Genomic DNA, 26,254 nt, shown 5'->3' with positions numbered 1-26,254 from the left:
TGGAGAGGTCATTCATGGAGTTGAACGCCAGTTTGTAACGTGTTTCTGGCGTTCAACTCTGGTTTGTAATGTGTTTCTAGCGTTTAACTCCAGACTGCAGCATAGAACTGGCGTTCAACGCCCGTTTGCATTGTCTAAAATCGACCAAAGTATGGACTATTATATATTTCTAGAAATCCCTAGATGTCTACTTTCCAACGCAATTGAAAGCACGCCATTTTGAGTTCTGTAGCTCCAGAAAATTTACTTTGAGTGCAGGGAGGTCAGAATCCAACAGCATCAGCAGTTCTTCTTCAACCTCTGAATCTAATTTTTGCTCAAGTCCCTCAATTTCAGCCAGAAAATACCTGAAATCACAGAAAAATATATAAACTCATAGTAAAGTCCAGAAATGTGAATTTAACATAAAAATTAATAAAAACATCCCTAAAAGTAACTAGATCCTACTAAAAACATACTAAAAACAATGCCAAAAAGCGTATAAATTATTCGCTCATCACAACACCAAACTTAAATTGTTGCTTGTCCCCAAGCAACTGAAAATCAAATAGGATAAAAAGAAGAGAATATACTATAAATTCCAAAATATCAATGAAACATAGCTCCAATCAGATGAGCGGGACTTGTAGCTTTTTGCCTCTTGAATAGTTTTGGCATCTCACTTTATCCATTGGAGTTCAGAATGATTGGCATCTATAGGAACTCAGAGTTCAGATGGTGTTATTTATTCTCCTAGTTCAGTATGTTGATTCTTGAACACAGCTACTTTATGAGTCTTGGCCGTGGCCCTAAGCACTTTGTTTTCCAGTATTACCACCGGATACATAAATGCCACAGACACATAACTAGGTGAACCTTTTCAGATTGTGACTCAGCTTTGCTAAAGTCCCCAATTAGAGGTGTCCAGTATTCTTAAGCACACTCTTCTTTTGCTTTGGACCTTGACTTTAACCGCTCAGTCTCAAGTTTTCACTTGACACCTTCACGCCACAAGCACATGGTTAGGGACAACTTGGTTTAGCTGCTTAGGCCAGGATTTTATTCCTTTAGGCCCTCCTATCCACTGATGCTTAAAGCCTTGGGATCCTTTTTATTTACCCTTGCCTTTTGGTTTTAAGGGTTATTGACTTTTTGCTCTTTCCTTTTGGTTTTAAGAGCTTTTGGCTTTTTCTGCTTGCTTTTTCTCTTTTTTTTTTTCGCTATTTTTTTTTCTGCAAGCTTTTGTATTCACTACTTTTTCTTGCTTCAAGAATCATTTTTATGATTTTTCAGATGATCAAATAACATGTCTCCTTGTCATCATTCTTTCAAGAGCCAACATATTTAACATTCATGAACAACAACTTCAAAAGACATATGCACTGTTCAGGCATTCATTCAGAAAACAAGAAGCATTGTCACCACATCATTATAATTAAACTAAGTTCAAGGATAAATTCGAAACTCATGTACTTCTTGTTCTTTTGAATTAAAACAGTTTTCATTTAAGAGAGGTGATGGATTCATAGGTCATTCATAACTTTAAGACAAAGTTGCTAAATACTAATGATCACGTAATAAGACACAAACATGGATAAGCAGAAAACGAAAAATAGAGAATGTAAGAACAAGGAATGAGTCCACCTTAGTGATGGTGGCGTTTTCTCCTTGAGGAACCAATGATGTCCTTGAGCTCTTCTATGTCTCTTCCTTGTCGTTGTCGCTCCTCCCTCATTGCTCTTTGATCTTCTCTAATTTCATGAAGGATGATGGAGTGCTCTTGATGTTCCACCCTTAGTTGTCCCATGTTGGAACTTAATTCTCCTAGGGAGGTGTTGATTTGCTCCCAAAAATTCTATGGAGGAAAGTGCATCCCTTGAGGTATCTCAGGGATTTCTTGATGATGAGCTTCCTCATGTGTTTCTTGAGCTCCATGAGTTGGCTCTCTTGTTTGCTCCATCCTTTTCTTAGTGATGGGTTTCTCTTCCTTAATGGGAATGTCTCCTTCTATGTCAATCCCAGCCGAATTGCATAGATGGCAAATGAGGTGAGGAAAAGCTAACCTTGCCATAGTGGAGGACTTGTTAGCCACCTTGTAGAGTTCTTGAGGTATAATCTCATGAACCTCCACCTCTTCTCCAATCATGATGCTATGGATCATGATGGCCCAGTCTATAATAACTTCAGACTGGTTGCTAGTGGGAATGATTGAGCATTGAATGAACTCCAACCATCCTCTAGCTACAGGCTTAAGGTCCAGTCTTCTCAGTTGAACCGGTTTGCCTTTTGAGTCAATCTTCCATTGAGCTCCTTTCACACATATGTCCATGAGGACTTGGTTCAACCTTTGATCAAAGTTGACTCTCCTTGTGTAGGGGCGTGCGTTCTCTTCCATGATGGGCAAGTTTAACGCCAACCTTACATTTTTCGGACTAAAATCTAAGTAATTCCCCCGAACCATAGTGAGATAATTCTTTGGGTTCGGGTTCTTACTTTGATCATGGTTCCTTGTGATCCATGCATTAGCATAGAACTCTTGAACTATTAGAATTCTGACTTGTTGGATGGGGTTTGTTAGAACTTCCCAACCTCTTCTATGGATCTGATGTCGGATCTCTGGATACTCATTTCTCTTGAGTTTGAAAGGGACCTCGGTGATCACCTTCTTCTTGGCCATAACATCATAGAAGTGGTCTTGATGAGCTTTGGAGATGAATCTTTCCATCTCCCATGACTCGGAGGTGGAAGCTTTTGTCTTCCCTTTCCCTTTTCTAGAGGATTCTCCGGTCTTAGGTGCCATCAATGGTAATGAAAAAACAAAAAGCTTATGCTTTTACCACACCAAACTTAGAATATTGCTTGCCCTCGAGCAAGAGAAGAAAGAATAGATGAAGAAGAAGAAGAACATATGGAGGAGAGGATGTAGAGGTGTATTCGGCCAAGAAGGGGAAGAGAGGGTTGTGTTGTGTGAAAGTGAGGAAGAATGGAGGGCTTTATATAGGGAGGGGAGGGGGGTTAATTTCGGCCATATAGGGTGGGTTTGGGTGGAAAATTGATTTTGAATTTTGAAGGTAGGTGGAGTTTATGAGGTAGGTGTATGGGGAAGAGAGGATGGATGTGAGTGGTGAAGTGGTGATAGGGAAGAGAGATTGAGGTGATTGGTGAAGAGTTTTGGGGAAGAGTTTTTATTGGGAAGAGAGGATGAACATTGAGAAGAGGGAAGAGAGTGAGTGGTGGTAGGTGGGGATCCTGTGGGGTCCACAGATCTTGAGGTGTCAAGGATTTACATCCCTGCACCAATTAGGCATGTAAAATGCCTTTGCATGCAATTCTGGCGTTTAAACGCCGAATTGATGCTTGTTCTGGGCGTTCAGCGCCCAGATGCAGCATATTTCTGGCGTTGAACGCCAGCCAAATGCTCCTTACTGGCGTTTAAATGCCAGTAAGATCCTCCTCCAGCGTGTGATTTTTCTTCTGCTGTTTTTGATTCCGTTTTCAATTTTTATATTTATTTTGTGACTCCACATGATCATGAACCTAATAAAACATGAAATAACAATAAAAATAAAATTAGATAAATAAAAATTGGGTTCCCTCCCAACAAGCGCTTCTTTAATGTCAATAGCTTGACAGTGGGCTCTCATGGAGCCTCACAGATGTTCAGAGCATTGTTGAGACTCCCCAACACCAAACTTAGAGTTTGGGTATGGGAGCTCAACACCAAACTTAGAGCTTGGTTGTGGCCTCCCAACACCAAACTTAGAGTTGACTGTGGGGGCTCTGGTTGACTCTGTTTTGAGAGAAGCTTACTGTGCCTCTTTTTCATGTTTACAAAAGGATGTCCTTGAGTTTTAAACTCAAGGGGGTCCTCATTCAATTGAAGGACTAGTTCACCTTTGTTAACATCAATCACAGCTCTTGCTGTGGTTAGGAAAGGTCTTGCAAGAATGATGGATTCATCCTCATCCTTCCCAGTATCCAGGATTATGAAATCAGCAGGGATGTAAAGGCCTTCAACCTTTACTAACACGTCCTCTACTTGTCCATAAGCCCCTTTTCTTCAGTTGTCTGCCATCTCTAATGAGATTTTAGCAGCTTGCACCTCAAAGATTCCCAGTTTCTCCATTACAGAGAGTGGCATGAGGTTTATTCCTGACCCAAGGTCACATAGAGCCTTCTCAAAGGTCATGGTGCCTATGGTACAAGGTATTAGGAACTTTCCAGGATCCTGTTTCTTCTGAGGCAATCTCATTTGATCCAATGCATTTAGTTCATTGGTGAACAGGGGAGGTTCATCTCCCCAAGTCTTATTACCAAATAAATTGGCATTCAGCTTCATGATTGTACCAAGGTACTTGACAACTTGCTCTTCAGTAACATCCTCATTCTCTTCAGAAGAAGAATACTCATCAGAGCTCATGAAGGGTATAAGGAGGTTCAATGGAATCTCTATGGTCTCTAGATGAGTCTCAGATTCCTTTGGTTCCTCAGAGGGAAACTCCTTATTGATCACTGGACGTCCCAGGAGGTCTTCCTCACTGGGATTCACGTCCTTCTCCTCTCTTGTGGGTTCGGCCATGATGGTTAATTGAATGGCCTTGCACTCTCTTTTTGGATTTTCTTCTGTATTGCTTGGGAGAGTACTAGGAGGGATTTTAGTGATCCTTTTACTCAGCTGGCCCACTTGTGCTTCCAAATTTCTAATGGAGGACCTTGTTTCATTCATGAAACTCACAGTGGCCTTAGATAGATCAGAGACTAAGTTTGCTAAATTAGAGGTAATTTGTTTAGAGTTCTCTGTCTGTTGCTGAGTGGATGATGGAAAAGGTTTACTATTGTTAAACCTTTTTCTTCCACCATTATTAAAGCCTTGTTGAGGCTTTTGTTGATCCTTCCATGAGAGATTTGGGTGATTTCTCCATGAGGGATTATAGGTGTTTCCATAAGGTTCACCCATGTAATTCACCTCTGCTATTGCAGGGTTCTCAGGATCATAAGCTTCTTCTTCAGAAGATGCCTCTTGAGTACTGTTGGATGCAGCATGCATTCCATTCAGACTCTGAGAAATCATATTGACTTGCTGAGTCAATATTTTATTTTGGGCCAATATGGCATTCAGAGTATCAATTTCAAGAACTCCCTTCTTCTGAGGCGTCCCATTACTCACAGGATTCCTCTCAGAAGTGTACATGAACTCGTTATTAGCAACCATGTCAATGAGTTCTTAAGCTTCTACAGGCATTTTCTTTAGGTGAATGGATCCACCTGCAGAAGTATCCAATGACATCTTAGCTAATTCAGACAGACCATCATAGAATATATCCAGGATGGTCCATTCTGAAAGCATGTCAAAAGGACACTTTTTGGTCAGTTGCTTGTATCTCTCCCAAGCTTCATAGAGGGATTCACCTTCTTTCTGTCTGAAGGTTTGAACATCCACTCTAAGCTTGCTCAGCTTTTGAGGAGGAAAGAACTTGGCCAAGAAGGCCGTGACCAGCTTATCCTAAGAGTTCAGGCTATCTTTGGGTTGAGAGTCCAACCACACTCTAGCTCTGTCTCTTACAGCAAAAGGGAAAAGCATAAGCCTGTAGACTTCAGGATCTACTCTATTAGTCTTAACAGTATCACAGATTTGCAAGAATTCAGTTAAGAACTGAAAGGGATCTTCAAATGGAAGTCCATGAAACTTGCACTTTTATTGCATCAGAGAAACTAGTTGAGGTTTAAGCTCAAAATTGTTTGCTCCAATGGTAGGGATGGAGATGCTTCTTCCATGTAAATTGGAATTAGGTGCAGTAAAGTCACCAAGCATCCTCTTTGCATTATTATTATTTTCGGCTGCCATCTCCTCTTCCTGTTCGAAAATTTCTGTAAGGTTATCTCTGGATTGTTGTATTTTAGCTTTTCTTAGTTTTCTCTTCAGAGTCCTTTCAGGTTTAGGGTCTGCTTCAACAAGAATGTTCTTATCCTTGCTCCTGCTCATATGAAAAAGAGGGAACAGAAAAATAATAATAATAGGGATCCTTTTTACCCAGGTATAGAGGTTCCCCTATGTGAGTAGAAGAAGAAAAGAATGTAACGTAAAGAAGGGACGAAGAGAAAATTCGAACACAGATGGAAGAAGGGGTTCGAATTTGGGTGAGATGAAGTGTTAGTAGATGAATAAATAAATAGAAGGAGATGAGAGAGAAAGAGGATTTTCGAAAATAAAATTTTGAAAAGGGGTTAGTGGTTTTCGAAAATTAGGAATAAAATCAAATTAAAAATTGAAACAATTAGTTAATTAAAAGGAATTTTTGAAAAAGAGGGAAGAGATTTTCGAAAATTAGAGAGAGAGAGTTACTTAGGTAGTTTTGAAAAAGATAAGAAACAAACAAAAAGTCAATTAGTTAGTTGAAAAAGATTTGAAATTCAATTTTGAAAAGATAAGAAGATAAGAAGTTAGAAAAGATATTTTAAAATCAAATTTTTGCAAAAGGTATGATTTAAAAAGATATAATTTTGAAAAAGATAAGATAAAAAAAATATTTTTGAAAAGATATGATTGAAGTTAGTTTTGAAAAAGATTTGATTTTTAAAATCACAATTAATGACTTGATTCACAAGAAATCACAAGATATGATTCTAGAACTTAAAGTTTGAATCTTTCTTAATAAGCAAGTAACAAACTTGAAATTTTTGAATCCAAACATTAATTGTTGATGATATTTTCGAAAATTATGATATAAAATTAAGAAAAAGATTTTTGAAAAATATTTTAAAATTTTTGAAAATAAATAAGAAAAGTGAAAAAGATATGATTTTTGAAAAAGATTTTAAAAAAGATAAGATTTTCAAATTGAAAATTTGATTTGACTCATAAGAAACAACTAGATTTTAAAATTTTTTTTGAAAAAGTCAATCAAATTTTCGAAATTTATGAGAGAAAAAAGGAAAGATATTTTTTTTATTTTTGAATTTTTATGATGAGAGAGAAAAACACTAAAAATGTTCAATGCATGGAAATTTTAGATCAAAACAATGAATGCATGCAAGAATGCTATGAATGTCAAGATGAACACCAAAAACACTTTGAAGATCATGATGAACATCAAGAACATATTTTTGAAAATTTTTATATGCAAAGAAAACATGCAAGACACCAAACTTAGAAATCTTTCATGTTTAGACACTATGAATGCAAAAATGCATATGAAAAACAAGAAAAGACATAAAACAAGAAAACATCAAGATCAAACAAGAAGACTTACCAAGAATAACTTAAAGATCATGAAGAACACTATGAATGCATGATTTTTTTCGAAAAATGCAAGATGAATATGCAATTGACACCAAACTTAAAATCTGACTCAAGACTCAATCAATAAACATGAAATATTTTTTATTTTTATGATTTTCTAAATTTTTTTTATATTTTTCAAAAATTATTTGTGAAAAAGAAAAATAAGGATTCCAAAATTTTTAATATGAATTCCAGGAATCTTGCACTCTTAGTCTAAAGCTCCAATCTGAGGGTTAGACATGGCTTAATAGCCAGTCAAGCTTTAGCATGTAAATCAGGTGGATCAGGAATAGCAGCAGGTGGATTAGCAACAACTAGCTTGCTTTTGATAATGTTGGGTTAGAAGCCCCAGTCCAAATGAATTTAGACATGGCTTTGCAGCCAGCTAGGCTTCACATGCTTCATGAAACTCTAGAATTCATTCTAAAAAATTCTGAAGAAAAAATATATATTTTTTTTTAAAATAATTTTTTTTTGGAAAATTTTTTTGAAAACTTTTTGAAAATAAAATAAGAAGAAAATTACCCAATCTGAGCAACAAGATGAACCGTCAGTTGTCCAAACTCGAACAATCCCCGGCAACGGCGCCAAAAACTTGGTATGCGAAATTGTCACTCTGAGGTTGTAAAATTTGTTGTTCGTTCTCTCCCTTGCAATGGCGCCAATAACTGGTGCACAATACCGTGGTCCAAACATAACTTCACAACTTCGCACAACTAACCAGCAAGTGCACTGGGTCGTCCATGTAATAAAACCTTACGTGAGTAAGGGTCGATCCCACGGAGATTGTTGGTATGAAGCAAGCTATGGTCATCTTGTTAATCTCAGTCAGGCGGATATCAAATGGTTATGGAGTTTTCGAATAATAATAATAAATAAACAGAAAATAAAGATAGAAATACTTATATATTTCATTGGTGAGAATTTCAGATAAGTGTATAGAGATGCTTTCGTTCCTCTGAACCTCTGCTTTCCTGCTGTCTTCATCCAATCCTTCATACTCCTTTCCATGGAAAACTTTATGTAAGGGCATCACCGTTGTCAATGGCTACATCCCATCCTCTCTGTGAAAATGGTCCAAATGCTCTGTCACGGCATGGCTAATCATCTGGAGGTTCTCGATCATACTGGAATAGGATTTACTATCCTTTTGCGTCTGTCACTACGCCTAGCACTCGCGAGTTTGAAGTTCGTCACAGCCATCCCATCCCAGATCCTACTCGGAATACCACAGACAAGGTTTAGACTTTTCAGATCTCAAGAATAGCCATCCATGGGTTCTAACTTATACCACGAAGATACTAATAACTCAGACTCGGACTCCTGTATTAGATATCTAAGAGACACTCATTCTAGCTTGGTTGCATGTAGAACGGAAGTGTTTGTCAGGCACGCGTTCATAGGTGAGAATGATGATGAGCGTCACATAATCATCACATTCATCATGTTCTTGGGTGCGAATGGATATCTTAGAAGCGGAATAAATTGAATTGAATAGAAAATAGTAGTACTTTGCATTAAATCATGAGGAACAGCAGAGCTTCACACCTTAATCTATGGAGTGCAGAAACTCTACCGTTGAAAATACATAAGTGATAATGGTTCAGGCATGGCCGAATGGCCAGCCCCCATGAAAGTCTAAGATAGCATAAAACTGATCAAAGATCCCCAATACAATAGTAAAAAGTCCTATTTATACTAAAACTAGTTACTAGGGTTTCTAGAAGTAAGTAATTGATGCATAAATCCACTTCCGGGGCCCACTTAGTGTGTGCTTGGGCTGAGCTTGAAGTTTACACGTGGAGAGGTCATTCTTGGAGTTGAACGCCAGTCTGTAACGTGTTTCTGGCGTTCAACTCTGGTTTGTGACGTGTTTCTAGCGTTTAACTCCAGACTGCAGCGTAGAACTGGCGTTCAACGCCCTTTTGCGTCATCTAAACGCGGCCAAAGTATGGACTATTATATATTGCTGGAAAGCCCTGGATGTCTACTTTCCAACGCAATTAGAAGCGCGCTATTTTGAGTTCTGTAGCTCTAGAAAATCCACTTTGAGTGCAGGGAGGTCAGAATCCAACAGCATCAGCAGTCCTTCTTCAACCTCTGAATCTGATTTTTGCTCAAGTCCCTCAATTTCAACCAGAAAATACCTGAAATCATAAAAAAATACACAAACTCATAGTAAAGTCCAAAAATGTGAATTTAACATAAAAATTTATAAAAACATCCCTAAAAGTAACTAGATCCTACTAAAAACATACTAAAAATAATGCCAAAAAGCGTATAAATTATCCGCTCATCAGTAGGCCAAAATAATCCACACTGCAATACCTTGTGTGCAGTTCTTTCTCCACTAAAATGTCCTCCATGGATGGATCCATGGCAGTGCTAAAGGTCCTTTTGTCCTTCCTCATGAGAGATGCATCTTCTTAGAATTCCATCAGCACACCTCTTGAAGAGGTAAGGCTCATCCCATATATAGTGCTTGGCATCATTGATGAGCTTCCTTTTCAAGTGCTTATTGATGTTGGAAGGTGATGCATTCGCATAATTGCTATTTTAACTAGTTAGTTTAGTTGGTTTTAGCTTAATTTCATTTATTATTACTAGAATAAACAAGAAATTTTGTGAGTTTTCTCTACATGCATTCATAAACCAAGAACTAGGTGAAATTTGGCATAACTCATGCAAATGATTTAAGAAGTTTATAAACAAGTTGATATGAATGATGCTCTTGAAATTCATTGCATAAGATAGAAAAAATTTGAGGAAGATTCTTTGGTTTATGTTAGGTGATGAAGAAAGAAGATGATGGAGCAAGAATTGGAGCAAGAAGGTTTGGAGATATATCAATCTTGGAAAGGAAACAGAGGAAGCACGTTGCCAACTCTGGAGTGTTTGTGGACAACGCCAGGAAGCTTGAAACAGAGCAAGAAGGGGAGCTTGAGAGCGTTGCCAGGCAGGGAATGAACTGGCGTGTTCATCAACAACGCAGCAACAATGCTGGTCCCTGCAAGGTGTCTATGGAAAATGACCTTGGACGTTGCCAACTTGAAGTTGAATGTGCGTGTTCCTTGGCAATACAAGGCCAAGAAATTGAGCCAAGGAGAGCTCGAAGGCGTTGTTGCCTTGAAGTTAAAGTGGCGTGTTCATCAACAACGCCAGCAACAATGCCAAGGCTAAGAACTTGGGCCAGGGGAGGATTGGGCGTTGTCATGGGCGTGTTTGACAATAACTTCAACAACAACTCCAACCAAGACAGCCTAACATCACCTCTTTCAAGGATGAATAACTTGAGTTACAGAGATCCAATTTGAGTGCTTCCAGTTGCGTTGGAAAGCTTACATTCGGAGCTTTCCAACGATATATAATAGTTCATAGTGAAGCATGAAATGGAAGCTCGAATCAGAGTCATCTTTAGGCCCCCAAAACAAGGAAATGAGGTTGAAATTCAAGGAACCATGAATGGGCCAAGAGAGGGGGGTCGAACACGTTGCCAAGGCTAAAATGGCCTGGCGTGTTCCTTGGCAACTCCATCAACAATGCCAGGCCAATAAATTTGGGCTAGAAGAGTTGTTGAGCGCGTTATTGGTGGCGTGTTTGGAAAAAATGCCCAACCAAGGCATCCTGACCTTACCCTCTTCAATGGAGCATAACATGAGCTAGAAAACTCCAAATGAGGTAATTTCAGTGGCATTAGAAAGTAGACATCAAGAGCTTTCCAACCATATATTATAGCATGGGATTGGAGTTCATTTGAAGCTTCAAAAGCTGGCTTCATTTAGAGCCTCAGAAACTGAGCACGTTGTTGCTGGCGTGTTTGCCAAAAACGCCTGCGATTCTGGCAGGCTGACCATGTCTTATTCAATGGAACATAACTTGAGCTACAGAGATCCAATTGTGGTACTTTCAGTTGCGTTGGAAAGTAGACATCAGGATCTTTCCAACCATATATCATAGTCTATAGTGGAGCACAAAATTGAAGCTCAAACCAGAGGCAACGTTGGGCATCAAAACTGAGTTCAAGCAAGTGTTTGGCAACAACTTGGGCAACCACTTGGGCAACAACGCCCAAGCACCATGTCCCACTCCCAGGAAATTACCATGCACGTTGCTAACGTGCACCAAGGCTAGCGTGTTTGCCAATAACGCCAGGCCATTGGGCCAGAGCAATGAAAATGAACCCTGTTTCCTCTATTTGACAAGAATTCTTTCATGAAGCAAAATTAACGAAGAGCAAGGCCCAAATTGCTAACCCAAAAGAAGAATTTCAAGGAGTTTTAGGAATAGTATAAATAGAGAATAGTTTTTGTACTTAGAGAGGACTCTTAGACACTTTTATTTTTTACATCATATTAGTTACTTTTGCTAGTTTTTTTTACTCTGCTTTGTACTACACTCCCGATTTGGGAAGCATAGTAGGGAGGAAGTTAGTTTTCTTTTGCAATTTTGAATTTCAGTTTTCAAGAACTTTTTCTTCATTCTTCATTACTCTTCTCTATTCAATTGGAATGTTTACTTTTGCACTTGTTGTTGAATTTAGAGCTATGATTCACTAAACCCCATTTTCATTAGGGGGAGGAGCTCTGCTCATTTGAATGGGTTGATAACTTTTCTTTTCCTTCTCAATTCAAGTGGTTCATCTAAGAGGAAACTCTTGTTCTTCATAGATTTAATCACCATGGAGAGAGGGATTGAATCTATATGAATTATGTGGTGAACTTGAGAAAGGAGCTACATAATTCAGTTTAGAGTTTATCCTTTCATGATTTCTTTGATCAATACACTTTGGGTTGGTATGTGAGATGTAACCTCCCTTAGTTGAGATTCTGGAAGTTGTGTGGCTTGGATTAGAAATTGAACTTCATCTCTTCTCATGAACAATTAGATTACGAGAGTGGCAATTGGTTGTGTTGAGAGAAATTGAGTTACCAAGAGATTGGGACTCAATTACCCACAATTTGCCATGGATATATACCCATGATTGAGAAGGAATTGATCAACATCAATTCATGAGAATTTGTATCTCTGATCCCTAATGATCTCTCCCATCATTAATTCTCATTTCTTTTGCTCTTTAGTTATTTGAATACCCATTACCCAATTCCCTTCTACATTCTTGCAATTTATTATTCTTGTCATTTACATTCTGTTTTCTATTTCTTGCAATTTACTTTTCTGCTCTTTACAATTCTGCAATCTTTACTTTCCTGCAATTTGTCTTTAATGTCATTTAAGTTTCTTGCATTTTAAGTTTCAATTATTTACTTTTATTGTTCTTCTTTATTATAGTTCTTTAAATTCCTTGTTATTTAACTTTCCGCAATTACATTCAACAATCAAATCTCATGAATTCAAAACCATGTTTGCTTGACTAAAATTACCATTTAACTAAAGTTGATTAATCTACCAATCTCCGTGAGATCGACCTCACTCTTAGTGAGTTTTATTACTTGATACGACCCGGTATACTTGCCGGTTGCGCGTTAATATTTAAATTTTTGCGTATCAGAAGGTAGCTCTCCAATAGCCTTGAAATTGGCTATATCTGCAAACCAGGGGGCTTCTTGGATCATTATCAAATATTCATCCGGGAGCTTTTATTTACTGCGGGACTGTAAGCTTCATTTTCCTCATTTGGAATCCTTGATAGGTGGTCAGCCACCTTGTTCTTTGCCCCACTTCTATTTTTTATTTCAATGTTGAACTCTTGGTCAACAAATATTTAAGTGCTGCATGGTCAGTAAAAATAATGACTTTAGAACCAATGAGATATGATCTAAATTTATCAAATGCAAAGACTATAGCAAGTAGTTCATTCTCTGTGGTGGTGTAGTTCTTTTGATTCTCATTAAGAACTTTGCTAGCATAATAGATGACATGCACTAGCTTATCTCTCCTTTGTCCTAAAACAGCACCAACAGCAAAGTCTGATGCATCACACATCAATTCAAAAGGTAAGTCCCAACTAGGTGGTGCTATAATAGGTGCAGAGAAAAGTTTGCTTTTAAGCTCATCAAAGGCTTGCATGCATTCTCTATCAAAGATAAAAGGAACATTAGAGACAAGCAAGTTACTTAAATGTTTGGCAATTTTTGAAAAGTCTCTAATGAATCTTCTATAGAACCCAGCATGTCCTAAGAAACTTCTAATTGCTTTGACATTGCAAGGTGGGGGTAATTTCTCAATCACTTCCACCTTGGCCTTGTCCACCTCTGTGCCTCTTTTGGAGATCTTGTGACCAAGAACCACCCCTACTGTGACCATAAAGTGGCACTTCTCCCAATTCAAAACGAGGTTGCTTTCTTGGCATCTCCTTAGCACCAAGGCAAGGTGATGCAAGCACTTAGAATATGAATCACCAAACACAGAAAAGTCATCCATAAAAATTTCAATAATTTTTTCAATCATATCAGAAAATATGGAGAGCATGCACCTTTGTAATGTTGCAGGTGCATTACACAATCCAAAGGGCATTCTCCTATAAGCAAGGACACCATAGGGACAGGTAAATGAGGTCTTCTCTTGATCTTTGGTGTCTACAACTATTTGGTTGTAGCCAGAATAACCGTCCAAGAAGCAATAATATTCATGTTCTGCAAGTCTTTCTAGCATCTGGTCCATGAAAGGTAGGGAGAAGTGATCCTTCCTGGTGGCTTCATTGAGTCTCCTATAATCTATGCAAATGTGCCATCCAATCACTGTTCTTGTTGGTATCAATTCATTCCTTTCATTTGGCATAATAGTGACTCCTCCCTTCTTGGGGACTACATGCACTAGGCTCACCCAAGGGCTGTCTGAGATTGGGTAAATTACCCCTGCTTGCCACAATTTCAGCATGTCTTTTTGTACCACTTCCTTCATTGTTGGGTTTAGTCTTCTTTGTGGCTGTCTTGAAGGCTTGGCATCCTCTTCAAGAAACATTTTATGCATGCACATAGAATGGCTGATCCCTTTTAAATCTGCAAGTGTCCATCCTATGGCATCCTTGTGTTGTCTTAGCACCTTGATAAGCTCCTTTTCTTGCTCCTCACTCAAACTTGAATTAATGATGACTGAGTATGTGTTATTGTCACCCAAATAAGCATACTTAAAACTTGGAGGCAGGGTCTTCATCTCTATTTTTGGTGCTTCCACTTATTTCTTGCTTACTTTATCCAACATGATTGCGCCTTCTAGGAATTCTTGTGGTGGTTCACCACCTGAGGCTTGTTGGTATTTGATGAGCGGATAATTTATACGCTTTTTGGCACTATTTTTAGGTAGTTTTTAGTATGATTTAGTTAGTTTTTATTATATTTTTATTAGTTTTTATTCAAAAATCAAATTTCTGGGCTTCACTATGAGTTTGTGTGTTCTTCTGTAATTTCAGGTATTTTCTGGCTGATATTGAGGGACCTGAACAAAAATCTGATTCAGAGGCTGAAAAAGGACTGCAAACGCTGTTGGATTCTGACCTCCTTGCACTCGAAGTGGATTTTCTGGAGCTACAGAAGCCCAATTGACGCGCTCTTAATTGCGTTGGAAAGTAGACATCCTGGGCTTTCCAGAAATATATAATAGTCCATACTTTGCCCGAGTTGAGATCATGAAAACTTGCATTTAACACCAACTTTCTACCTTATTCTGGCGTTAAACGCCAAAACTGGCAGAAAAACTGGAGTTAAACGCCAGAAACAGGCAGCAACCTGGCGTTTAACTCCAAGAAAAGTCTCTACACATGGAAGCTTCAATGCTCAGCCCAAGCACACACCAAGTGGGCCCCGGAAGTGGATTTCTGCACTATCTATCTTAGTTTACCCATTTTCTGTAAACCTAGGTTATTAGTTTAGTATAAAAACTACTTTTAGAGATTTATTTTGTACCTTATGACATTTTACAAATTTTATTTTTGTATCTTCTACGGCATGAGTCTCTAAACTCCATGGTTGGGGGTGAGGAGCTCTGCTCTGTTTCGATGGATTAATGCAATTACTACTGTTTCTCATTCAATCACGCTGTTTCTATTCTAAGATATTCATTCGCACTTTAACAAGATGAATGTGATGATCCGTGACACTCATCACCATTCTCAACCTATGAACGCGTGCCTGACAACCACTTCCGTTCTACCTTAGATTGAATGTATATCTCTTGAGTACTTGGTTCACGAGTTTGTCTACTTCTCCTGACAACAGAGCATTCAAATTCCCGAGATTAGAGTCTTCGTGGTATAAGCTAGAATCAATTGGCAGCATTCCTGAGATCCGGAAAGTCTAAACCTTGTCTGTGGTATTCCGAGTAGGATCCGTGAAAGGATGATTGTGACGAGCTTCAAACTCATGAATGCTGGGCGCAGTGATAGTGTGCAAAAGGATCAATGGATCCTATTCCAACATTATTGAGAACCGACAGAGGCGGCTAAATCCAGCCATGAAGGAGGTGGTGTAGAAAGAGGTCACCAAGTTACTAGAGACTGGGATTATTTATCCTATTTTTGATAGCCCCTGGGTGAGCCCTGTCCAAGTTATCCCAAAGAAAGGAGGCATGACACTGGTTCATAATGAAAAGAATGAACTGGTTCCTACAAAAATAGTTACAGGGTGCCGTATGTATATTGACTACAGAAGGCTCAATACAGCCACCAGGAAGGATCACTTTCCTTTACCATTCATAGACCAGATGCTAGAAAGACTAGCAGGTCATGAATATTACTGCTTTTTGGATGGCTATTCAGGTTACAACCAAATTGCAGTAGATCCTCAAGACCAAGAGAAAATAGCATTCACATGTCCTTCTGGAGTATTCGCCTACAGAAGGATGCCTTTTGGTCTGTGCAATGCACTTGCAACCTTTCAAAGGTGCATGCTCTCTATCTTATCTGATATGGTAGAGAAGTTCCTGGAAGTCTTCATGGATGACTTCTCAGTATTTGGAGACTCATTCAGCTCCTGTCTTGATCATCTAGAACTTGTCTTGAAAAGGTGCCAAGAGACTAACCTGGTCTTAAACTGGGAAAAATGTCACTTTATGGTGATTGAAGGAATTGTCCTTGGGCACAAAATTTCAAGCAAGAGAATAGAGGTGGATCAAGCTAAAGTAGAGGTGATTGAAAAATTATCACCACCTGCCAATGTTAAGGCAATCAGAAGCTTTCTGGGGCAAGCATGATTCTATAGGAGGTTTATAAAGCATCTTTCAAAAATTGCAAAACTCCTGAGCAATCTGCTACCTGCTGACACGCCATTTGTGCTTGACACAGAGTGTCTGCAGGCGTTTGAAACTCTGAAAGCTAAGCTGGTCACAGCACCAGTTATTTCTGCACCAGACTGGACATTACCATTCGAACTAATGTGTGATGCTAGTGACCATGCCATTGGTGCAGTATTGGGACAGAGGCATAACAAGCTTCTGCACATCATTTACTATGCCAGCCGTATTTTAAATGACGCACAGAAGAATTACACAACCATAGAAAAGGAGCTGCTTGCAGTGGTTTATGCCATTGACAAGTTTAGATCCTATTTAGTAGGATCAAAAGTGATTCTGTACACTGACCATGCTGCTCTTAAATATCTACTCACAAAGCAAGATTCAAAACCTAGGCTCATAAGTGGCTGATCATCTGTCCCGGATAGAAGAGACAGATAAAAGGGACAGAGAACCAAGTGGCTGATCATCTGTCCCAGATAGAAGAAGTAGAAGGGGCGTCCTCCCCCTCTAGTGAGATCTTTGAAACCTTTCCGGATGAGCAACTATTTGCCATTCAGGAAACACCATGGTTTGCAGACATTACAAACTATAATGCTGTAAGATTCATACCCAAAGAGTAAAGCAGGCAGCAAATAAAGAAATTGATCTGATGCAAAGTACTACTTATGGGATGAACCATATCTCTTTAAGAGATGTGCAGACGGAATAATCCATAGATGTGTGCCCAAGGAAGAGGCACAGAAGATCTTATGGCATTGCCATGGATCACAATATGGTGGCCATTTCGGAGGTGAGTGAACAGCCACCAAGGTTCTCCAATGTGGCTTCTACTGGCCTACTCTCTATAGAGACTCCCAAGAGTTTGTACGTAACTATGACAGCTGCCAGAGAGCTGGTAATCTACCTCATGGTTACACCATACCTCAACAAGGGATCTTGGAGATTGAGTTGTTTGATGTATGGGGTATTGACTTCATGTGGTCTTTCCCACCATCATACTCAAACACGTATATTCTGGTGGCAGTAGACTATGTATCTAAATGGGTAGAAGCAATTGCAACACCCACTAATGATACTAAGATTGTACTGAAGTTCCTCCAGAAACATATCTTCAGCATGTTTGGTGTCCCTAGAGTACTAATCAGTGATGGGGCATTCATTTCTGTAATAAACAACTTTACTCTGCTATGGTCCGGTATGGAATTAGCCACAAGGTAGCAACTCCATATCATCCACAGACAAATGGGCAGGCTGAAGTCTCTAATAGAGAGCTAAAAAGAATCCTAGAACGGACTGTAATTGCTCGTAGAAGGGATTGGGCAAAAAGCTTGGACGATGCTCTGTGGGCATACAGAACAGCGTTCAAGACTCCTATAGGAACCTCTCCATACCAGCTTGTGTATGGCAAGGCCTGTCATCTGTCCATGGAACTGGAGCATAAGGCTTACTGGGCAACTAGGTTCCTAAACCTAGATGCTAAGTTAGCTAGAGAGAAGAGATTACTCCAGTTAAATGAGCTAGAAAAATTCAGACTCAATGCTTTCGAAAATGCAAAAATTTACAAGGAGAAAGCAAAAATGTGGCATGATAAGAAACTGTCATCCAGAGTCTTTGAACCAGGACAGAAGGTTCTGCTGTTTAACTCTAGGCTCAAATTATTCCCTGGGAAATTAAAATCCCGGTGGAGGGGACCATATGTGATTACAAGTGTGTCACCATATGGATATGTAGAGCTTCAGGATATTGACTCCAATAAAAAGTTCATTGTTAATGGACAGAGAGTCAAGCATTATCTTGAAGGCAATGTTGAGCAAGAATGCCCAAAGCTGAGACAGGATTAAAGCTCAGTAAGGTCCAGCTAAAGACAATAAAGAAGCGCTTGCTGGGAGGCAACCCAGCCATTAGCTAAGTTATTTGTTATTTAAATAATAATTATATGAGTTTGATATAAATTTTCTTCAAGGTTAATTATCAATTGCAGGAGTTCACAGAGTTACAGAAGAATTCAGAGCATAAAGCAGAAAAAAGGAGCTCACTGGCACAAAAACGCCAGTAAAGGGTATTGTGGGCATTAAACGCCAGAAAAGGCACCATTCTGGGTGTTTAACGCCAGTAAAGATACCTTTCTGGGCGTTAAACGCCAAAATGGGTGCCATTCTGGGCGTTTAACGCCAGAATTGCAGCATCCTGGGCGTTTAGAAAAATGCCCAGTGATAAAGGCTTTCTGGCGTTTAACGCCAGCCAGGGTACCTAGCTGGGTGTTAAATGCCGAAAAGAAGCAACAAATGGCCGTTAAACGCCAGAATGAGTGCCATTCTGGGCATTTAACGCCAGGAATATGGAGGGGAGGAAGTTTTGTTTCCAACTCAAAAATTTTTTCAAATTTTCATGGTTCCATCCAAAATTTCTTGCAAAAACATGTTACAAATTATCATCTTTTAATTTCAATTTCAAAAAAAAAAAAACAAATTAAAAATAAATTTTTCTTTAATCCTAAAAAGCTTTCTCAAATCTTCAATTTCTTTTCAAATCTTTTTCAAAACTCATCTATCTTTTTAATTTCTTCTCAAATCTTTTCAACTCATCCTATTATCTTTTCAAATTCAGATTTATCTTTTTCAAATCTCTCATATCTTTTCAATTTTAAAATTTCATCTTTTTCGTATCATATTTATCTTTTACAAATCATATCTTCTATCATATCTTTTTCAAAATTTTCGAACACATCCCCTCCCTTATAAATTCATAGTCGCCCCCTCTCCTCTATAACTCGAATTTGACTCTCTTTCTATTCCTCTCCTTTCCTTTCTTTTGCTTGAGGACAAGCAAACCACTAAGTTTGGTGTGTTTTTCGTGATTACTGAGCTAAGACTCACTAAGATCATGGCTCCTAAGGGAAAACAAACCACTTCAAGAGGCAAGAAAGAGAACACTCCAAAACCACTTTGTAATCAAGAGAGGTTCTTAACCAAAGAACAGGTAGACCATTACCACAAAATAATGGGTCTAAGATCAGTGATCCCGGAAGTTAAATTCAATCTGAAAGAAGACGAATATCCGGAGATCCAAGAGCAGATTCGAAACAGGGGCTGGGAAATTCTAGCTAATCCTGAGACAAAGGTGGGTAGAAACATGGTTCAGGAATTCTACTCAAATCTGTGGCAAATAGATAAGCAGAGAATGACTGGAACCGCCTTCTATACCTTTCGAACCATGGTCAGAGGGAAGATTATTTACTTCCACCTGGACAAAATAAGAGAGGTTTTCAAGCTGCCTCAATTACAAGATGATCCAGAATCCTTTAATAGGAGAATGGTGAGATTTGACAAGCGCTTGGACCAAGTTCTAGAGGACATATGCATCCCTGGAACCAAGTGGATAACCAACACAAAAGGTGTCCCGAATTAACTCAAGAGAGGAGATCTCAAACCAGTTGCTAAGGGCTAGCTAGACTTCATTGGGCGTTCTATACTGCCCACCAGCAACCGCTCTGAAGTCACTGTCAAAAGAGCAGTGATGATCCACTTCATTATGCTGGGAAACAAAGTGGAGATTCATCATCTGATTTCTTGTGAGCTTTACACAATTGCAAACAAGAACTCCACTGACGCCAAATTGGCTTACCCAAGCCTAATATACCTGCTATGTAAAGATGCTGGGATAAAGATGGGAGTGGATGAGTATATCTCAATTGAGCACCCAATCACCAAAAATTCAATGGAAGGACAACAAGTGCAAGATAACTCCATCAAAAGAAGGGCACAGGAGTTTCTTCCAGAAATCCCTCAAATTGACTACTGGATTCGCCTAGAAGCATCTGTCACCAAGCTGCAAGAAGCTATGGATCAACTGAAAGAAGAACAGCAGATTCAACATAGCATGCTCTGCAAACTGCTGAAGGAACAAGAGAAGCAAGGGCGTGAGCTATAGGAACTGAAGCGCCAGAAGCCCTCCCTTGAAGAGCCAGGCATCCCACAACTTGAAGGAGTACTTACCTCTCCCACTGCAGGTTGTTGAGTTCTAACTCTGTGATAACTTTTATTAGTAGAGATCTATTTTAAGAGTCATTTATTTTTATATTTTTAATTTTCTGTCTTCTATTATTATTGGTCTGCTTTTATGTTTATTTTAAGTCTTATTTTTATTTCATGATTAATAAAATCTAGAGTTTATGCCTTAAAGCTATGAATGTCCTATGAATCCATCACCTTTCTTAAATGAAAAATGTTTTTAATTACAAAAGAATAAGAAGTACATGGTTTTGAATTATATCTTGAAAATAGTTTAATTATTTTGATGTGGTGGCAACACTTCTTGTTTTCTGAATGAATGCTTGAACAGTGCATATTTTTGAATTTGTTGCTTATGAATGTTAAAATTGTTCGCTCTTGAAGAATGATGGAAAAGGAGAAATATTAGTGATAATCTGAAAAATCATAAAATTGATTCTTGAAACAAGAAAAAGCAGTGAAAAGCTTGTGAAAAAAAAAGAGAGAAAAAGCAAGCAGAAAAAGCCAATAGCCCTTTAAACCAAAAGGCAAGGGTAAAATAAAAAGGATCAAAGGCTTTGAGCATCAGTGGATAGGAGGGCCCACAGGAATAAAATCCTGGCCTAAGCGGCTAAACCAAGCTGTCCTTAACCATGTGCTTGTGGCGAGAAGGTATCAAGTGAAAAACTTGAGACTGAGCGGTTAAAGTCGTGGTCCAAAGCGAAAAGAGTGTGCTTAAGAATTCTGGACATCTCTAATTGGGGACTCTAGCAAAGCTGAGTCACAATCTGAAAAGGTTCACCCAGTTATGTGTCTGTGGCATTTATGTATCCGATGGTAATACTGGAAAACAAAATGCTTAGTGTCATAGCCAAGACTCATAAAGTAGCTGTGTTCAAGAATCAACATACTGAAATAGGAGAATCAATAATACTATCTAGATCCTGAGTTCTTATAGATGCCAGTCATTCTAAACTTCAAAGGATAAAGTGAGATGCCAAAACTGTTTAGAAGCAAAAAGCTACAAGTCCCGCTCATCTAATTGAAGCTAATCTTCATTGATAAGTTCAAAATTCATTGTATATTCTCTTCTTTTTATCCTATTTTATTTTCAGTTGCTTGGGGTTAGGCAACAATTTATGTTTGGTGTTGTGATGAGCGGATAATTTATACGCTTTTTGGCACTATTTTTAGGTAGTTTTTAGTATGATTTAGTTAGTTTTTATTATATTTTTATTAGTTTTTATTCAAAAATCACATTTTTGGGCTTTACTATGAGTTTGTGTGTTTTTCTGTAATTTCAGATATTTTCTAGCTGAAATTGAGGGACCTAAGCAAAAATCTGATTCAGAGGCTGAAAAAGGACTGCAGATGCTGTTGGATTCTGACCTCCCTGCACTCGAAGTGGATTTTTCGGAAAGTAGACAACCTGGGCTTTCCAGCAATATATAATAGTTCATACTTTTCCCGAGTTGAGATCACGCAAACTGGCATTTAACGCTAACTTTCTACCCTATTCTGGCGTTAAACGCAAGAACTAGGATAAAAATTGGAGTTAAACGCCAGAAATAGGCAGCGACCTGGCGTTTAACTCCAAGAAAAGTCTCTACACATGGAAGCTTTAATGCTTAGCCCAAGCACACACCAAGTGGGCCCCGGAAGTGGATTTCTGCAATATCTATCTTAGTTTACCCATTTTCTGTAAACCTAGGTTATTAGTTTAGTATAAAAACTACTTTTAGAGATTTATTTTGTACCTCATGACACTTTACACATTTCATTTTTGTATCTTCTACGGCATGAGTCTTTAAACTCCATGGTTGGAGGTGAGGAGCTCTGCTGTGTTTGGATGGATTAATGTAATTACTATTATTTCTCATTCAATCACGCTTATTTCTATTCTAAGATATTCATTCGCACTTCAACATGATGAATGTGATAATCCGTGACACTCATCACCATTCTCAACCTATGAACGCGTGCCTGACAACCACTTCCGTTCTACCCTAGATTGAATTTATATCTCTTGGGTACCTAGTTCACGAGTTTGTCTGCTTTTCCTGACAACAGAGCATTCAAATCCGTGAGATCAGAGTCTTTGTGGTATAAGCTAGAATCAATTGGCAGTATTCCTGAGATCCAAAAAGTATAAACCTTGTTTGTGGTATTCCGAGTAGGATCCGGGAAGGGATGACTATGACGAGCTTCAAACTCATGAATGCTGGGCGTAGTGACAGTGTGCAAAAGGATCAGTGGATCCTATTCCAACATTAGTGAGAACCGATAGATGATTAGCCATGTACATGGATCCTTTTCACTGAGAGGATGACTGGTAGCCATTGACAACGGTGATCCACCAACATACAGCTTGCCATGGAAGGAGACCTGCGTGCGTGAAGAAGAAGACAGTAGAAAAGTAGAAATTCAGAAAACAGAGCATCTCCAAAACCTCAACCTGTTCTCCATTACTGCATAACAAGTATTTATTTCATGTTCTTTTACTTTTTACAATTAAAACTAAGAATCATTACTGATATCCTGACTAAGAATTACAAGATAACCATAGTTTGCTTCAAGCCGACAATCTCTGTGGGATCGACCCTTACTCACGTAAGGTATTACTTGGACGACCCAGTGCACTTGTTGGTTAGTTGTGCGGAATTGCAAAAGTGTGATTGTTATTTCGTGCACCAGTCTTCCTCCATTACTTCTTCAAATTTTTCTTCCTCCAAAACTCCTTGAACTAGTGTCTCTATTGTATCCACCATCATGCACTCTCCAATAGACTCCATGGGGTAGTTCATTGCTTTGAAAACATTGAATACCATCCTTTCTTCATGTAATCTTAAGACCAACTCTCCCTTTTTCACATCAATTATGGCTCCAGTAGTGGCTAAAAATGGTCTTCCAAAGATAATTGATGTGTTAGCCTCCTCTTCCATGTCAATCACAACAAAATCAGCTGGGAATATAAATTCTCCCACTTTCACCAACAAGTCTTCCACTACCCCATGAGGAAATTTGGATGTTCTGTCAGCTAATTACAGGGCCATTCTTGTTGGTTTGGCCTCTTCAATTCTCATTCTTTTCATCATAGCCAAAGACATGAGGTGGATGCTGGCTCCCAGATCACATAGTGCCTTCTCAATGTTGATATCCCCTATGATGCAGGGAATTTGAAAGCTCCCAGGGTCCTTCATCTTCTAGGGTAGCTTCTTTTGTATGATAGCACTACATTCTTTAGTGAGCACCACAGTTTCCTTTTCACCCTAGTTTCTCTTTCTTGTCATGAGCTCCTTTAAGAACTTGGCATAGAGTGGCATTTGCTCTAATACCTCAACAAAGGGTATGTTGATTTGAAGCTTTTTAAAAATCTCCAAGAACCTAGAAAACTGGCCATCCTTCCCATCCTTCCTCAGCCTTTGTGGATAAGGTGCTTTTGGTACATAAAGCTTTAGGAGTTGCTTTGGTGGGGATGGTACAGGATTTTCTTCTTCCTTCTTTGTTTCATATTCATTTACATCTTCCTCTTCTTGCTTATTTTGGCTTAGGGATGCTTCATTTATCACCTTCGTACTCCTTAATGTGATGGCCTTGCATTCTCCTCTTGGGTTGGCCATGGTATCACTAGGGAATGTACGTGTGGGCATTGGTATTTGCTTGGATAAGATTCCTACTTATGCTTCCAGTTTGGAGATTGCTTCCCCTTGGTTTCTCATGTTAGATCTGGCCTCTTCTTGAATTGAGTCCATCTTTTTCTCAGCTTGCACTTGCCTCTCAGAAATAGTGGTAACACTCCTTGTAAGTTGTGCTATAGCTGCCTCGATTCTTGTAAAATTGCTGCTGATGTCACATGATTGCATGGTTGAAGATGGTATATCTTGAGGATGGTTCTTGTATGGCTGTTGTGTGGAATCGTAGGGTACATTTTGTGAGTTGTGGTATGGTCTATTGTTGCTTGATTGATGGTTGGGGTTATGGTTGTTGTATTAGTTAGAGTGGTATGGTTTGTGATCCTGGTTATGGTTCTGTTGGTTTCTCCACCCAAAATTTGGGTAGTTCTTCCAACCTTGGTTGTATGTTTTGGCATTGGGATCATATGGTTGTCTGGAAGAATCGTTCACATAGTTTGCTTGCTCCCATTCACATTCAACTTCTCGTGTATCTCCTTCTTGTAGAAGGGGTTGGGATTGGATAACTGAGACTTGGTTCTTTTGCATCTTCTTGGTAAGAGCTGCCAATTGTGCATTGATCACTTTGTTTTGAGCTAACAAAGTATCCATAATATTGAGCTCCATCATCCCTCTCCTTGAAGTTCTATCTGAGGCATAGAAGTACTCATTTTCAGCTACAGTTTCTATGACATCAACGGCTTCTTCAATGGTCTTCTTCTTGTTGAGCGAGCCTCCCGAAGAATGATCCACAGCTTGCTTTGACTCATATGTTAACCCCTCATAGAAGATGTGCAATTACACCCACTCGTTTAACATATCCAGAAGGCATTTCCTTGTCAAGTCTTTAAATCTTTCTCAGGCCTCATAAAGGGTTTCACCATCTTGCTGTCTAAAGGTTTGCACCTCAGTTCTCAATCTATTGACTCTTTGTGGAGGGTAGAATCTTGCCAGAAATTTGTTCATAACATCATCCCAAGTGGTCAAGCTCTTCTTTGGAAATGCTTCCAACCACTTTGCTGCCTTATCTTTGTGAGAGAAGGGGAACAAAAGTAGTTTGTAGGTGTTAGGGTGTACACCATTTGACTTTACAGTGTCACAAATCCTCAAGAATGTGGTCAAATGTTGGTTGGGATCTTCTTGGGCACTCCCTCCAAATGAGTAGTTGTTTTGAACCAGTGTGATGAGTTGAGGCTTCAACTCAAAGTTGTTAGCATGAATTGTTAGCTTTAGAATGCTACTGCCACAGTTTCCTGGATTTGGATTGATGTAAGAGCATAAAACTCTTCTCTCTTGCCCAACATGATTCCCAGCATCCTCTCCAACATGGTTGTGCACCTCTTCCTCCATAGTAACTCCTAGATCTTCCTCCACTACTTCCTCTCCAACTATTCCTTTGCCTCTTGCTTCCCTCCTTAATCTAAGGAAGGTCCTCTCAGGTTCACTATCAAAAGAGGATGAAGTTTCTCCTCTTCTACCTGTTATACAATTAGCAACAAACAAGGAAGAGACAAATAAAGGAATCACTCTTGTTAAGACTTATGGTTAAGTTGATTGGTGCAATTAATTAAATAGTTAGTGGATTAGTATAGAATATAGACAGTGAATAATAAAAATTAGAATGCTAAATGAAAAGAAGAAAATAAGAAATTGAAATCAATAGAGTTAGCAAGGAAAATAAAATTTCTTAATCTAACTATCCATCCATTTAAGCATTGTCAAATTCAAACCAATCCCCGGCAACGGCGCCATAAAACTTGATTATCGAAATTCACTCACTAATAAATGAATTCGTTCTTTGGCAAGCGCACCAAAATACCGTCAAGTAATAACCCACTAGGAGAGGGGTCGAATCCACAGAGATTGGTAGATTTGAGCAACTTTAATTAATGGATCAATTAATCAAGCTAATCAAGAGTGATTGTGAATGCAGAATTCTAAACAGCAGAATGATAAATGACTTAAAAATAAAAGAAATCTGTAAAGTACAGTAACGTCGAGAGCGAGAAAATAAATGGCATAAACATAAATGACTGAATGTAAATGGGAAGGGGGATTATAACATAAATTAAAAAAAGCAGTAAAGAAAGGGTAAGATAAGAATAAGGAGGATTCATTAGAGTTGGGAGATATTGTTCTCTCTG

At 38.8% G+C, this 26,254-nt stretch overlaps 2 non-coding genes across 2 annotated transcripts; both read left to right on the top strand.

The window, feature by feature from the left end:
• The first annotated feature begins 5,320 nt into the window (after nucleotides 1–5,320).
• LOC112760629 (small nucleolar RNA R71) lies at nucleotides 5,321–5,428 on the top strand. The gene has a single exon (XR_003181061.1). It is a non-coding gene; the product is annotated as a small nucleolar RNA R71 (small nucleolar RNA).
• Nucleotides 5,429–24,925: 19,497 nt separating this feature from the next.
• On the top strand, nucleotides 24,926–25,031 carry LOC112761250 (small nucleolar RNA R71). The gene has a single exon (XR_003181654.1). It is a non-coding gene; the product is annotated as a small nucleolar RNA R71 (small nucleolar RNA).
• The last annotated feature ends 1,223 nt before the right edge of the window (nucleotides 25,032–26,254 follow it).

The sequence above is a fragment of the Arachis hypogaea genome, chromosome 16 (assembly GCF_003086295.3).
Source record: "Arachis hypogaea cultivar Tifrunner chromosome 16, arahy.Tifrunner.gnm2.J5K5, whole genome shotgun sequence".
NCBI classification, from domain to species: Eukaryota; Viridiplantae; Streptophyta; class Magnoliopsida; order Fabales; family Fabaceae; genus Arachis; species Arachis hypogaea.
Note: the sequence above shows the minus strand (reverse complement) of the source record. Positions and strands in the feature narration are given on the sequence as shown.